Here is a 2,500-nt window from a genome sequence, read left to right on the forward strand (position 1 = left end):
ACCTCAGGCGTGCTTTCGGGTAGGCGCTTGGAACATCGGTCCTTGCGGCAGGATGAGCGGTTACCTCTGCTATCGCGGGAATTGAAGCGACTGGGAGTTGAGGTGGCTGCCCTCTCAGAGGTGAGAAGACCTGGTAGCGGCACGATCAGTGTGGGTGGTTACACCTACTACTGGTCGGGCCGCAGCGATGGTCACCACCTCCAGGGTGTAGCCATAGCCATCTCCAGTCGACTTCAGCCTGCGGTAGTCGAGGTGACACCGGTTGATGAGCGTATCATGGCATTGAGACTGAAGCTGCTTTTGGCTTCATGTCTCTTATTGCTGTATACGCTCCTACCCGATGTACATAAAACCGATGTGAAAGAGGCGTCTACGCCAAACTCGCATCTGTGGCAGACGATTGCCCCCGGCGAGACATTCGCATTGTTCTGGGCGACTTCAATGCGGTATCCGGCTGTGACCGAGCTGGCTACGAGATGTCTGTCGGCCCCCATGGCTCGGGAGCTGATCCCAGCAGCGAGGAATAGCCTCTTCTCCGGGACTTTGCTAGGTCCCAGAAAATGAGGATCTCTGGCTCCTGGTACCAGCGCTCCAACTCGCATCGCTGGGACTTGGTACAGCGATACGGGTACAGTGGCCAAGGAGATCGACCACATTCTTGTCAGCACGCGATGGAGGATCCTCCAGAACTGCAGGGTTTACCGGAGTGCTGAGTTCTGTTGGCACCGACCATAGGCTGCTTGTGGTACCCTGCGGGTCCACTTCAAAACTCCCCGTCCCTCCAGTGGCCACCCTAAGGTGTTTCACTTGGACAGACTAAGGGAGGAGGAGTGTGCCCGTGGGTTCGCCACGGCAGTCTCTGACCGATTCTCAGAAACCAGCAACCTGACGGATCAGTTGCTTTGTGGGAGTCCTTCAAGCGCGTAACACTCGAAGCAGCTCAGGAGTCCATTGGCGTACGCCCAAGGACAAGGCAGAATACCATCTCCCTGGAGACATTAGAGGCCACTGAAGCGTGTCGCAAGGCTCGGCTGAATGGGAATCAAGTCTTGCGTCGTTCCATGGTGCGTAGGCTCGGACACTGCTGAGAAAGGGACAAGGAACAGTTCATCAGGAATCTTGCTGAGGAGGTCGAAGGCCATTTCTTGGTAAATGACCTTCGCCCTGCCTACCAAGCCCTGAGAAAACTGAACCCTAAGCCCTCCTCACAGATGACTGCAGTCCGATCAGCGGATGGACGGATCATCTCAGATCATGTTGGGGTTCGTGAACGTTGGGCTGAGTATTTTGAACAGTTGTACCAGGTGGATCCTCCAACAGTTAGCTTGGATGCAAGCGATGTCTCAGTGCCTGTGCCGGACCCACCCATCAGCGAAGAACCTCCTACCCTAACAGAGGTTAGGCTGGCGATTTCCAACCTGAAGAGTGGGAAAGCTGCAGGCATATGTGATATCCCTGCTGAACTGCTAAAGGCTGGGGGTGAACCTATGGCTCGGGGCCTGCATACAGTCCTGACTGCCATTTGGCAGTCTGGTACCATTCCCCTGACCTGCTGAGGGGCGTGGTCATCCCTCTCTGGAAGGGGAAAGGGGATCGATGGGACTGTAGCAACTACCGTGGCATTACACTGCTCAGCATACCAGGCAAGGTTCTCGCTCACATTCTTCTGAAACGGATCCGCAACCACCTACTGAGGCACCAGAGACCGGAGCAGTCTGGATTTACTCCTGGCAAGTCCACAATAGACCGTATACTAGCGCTTCGAGTAATTGTGGAACGCCGTCGTGATTTTGGTCGTGGGTTGCTTGCAGCCTACATCGACCTCAAGAAGGCGTTTGACTCGGTGCATCGGGAATCGCTATGGGAAATCCTGAGGCTCAGGGGAATTCCGACACAGATTATTGGCATGATAGCAAGCCTCTATATGGTACTGAAAGTGCTGTAAAGTGTGGTGGGGGTATGTCGAACTTCTTCCCTGTTAATTCAGGGGTGAGGCAAGGCTGTGTCCTTGCACCCACACTTTTCAACACTTGTATGGACTGGATAATGAGCAGAGCTACTAGCCAAAGTCAGTGCGGAGCAACACTAGGCAATATTAAGGTCTCGGACCTTGACTTTGCCGACGATGTTGCCATCCTATCTGAGTCCTTGGAGTCACTTGTGGCGGCTCTTGATGCATTTAGCAATGAGGCGAAGCCCTGGGCCTAGAGGTCTCCTGGACCAAGACCAAGATTCAGGACTTTGGGGGCCTGTTAGGGGAACCCGTTCAGTCGATCCATGCTTGCGGCGAGGACGTTGAAGTCACAGAAAGTTTTACATACCTTGGTAGCGTAGTCCATATCTCTGGGTTGTCAGACCAGGAAGTCAGTAGACGGATTGGTCTGGCAACAGGAGCCATGAACTCGATCAACAAGAGCGTTGGAGATTGTCGGTACCTATGCAGAAGGACCAAGCTGCGTGTCTTCAAGGCTTGATACTTCCAGTTTTGCTCTATGGAAGC

The sequence above is a fragment of the Penaeus monodon genome, chromosome 18 (assembly GCF_015228065.2).
Source record: "Penaeus monodon isolate SGIC_2016 chromosome 18, NSTDA_Pmon_1, whole genome shotgun sequence".
In the NCBI taxonomy this organism is placed as follows: domain Eukaryota; kingdom Metazoa; phylum Arthropoda; class Malacostraca; order Decapoda; family Penaeidae; genus Penaeus; species Penaeus monodon.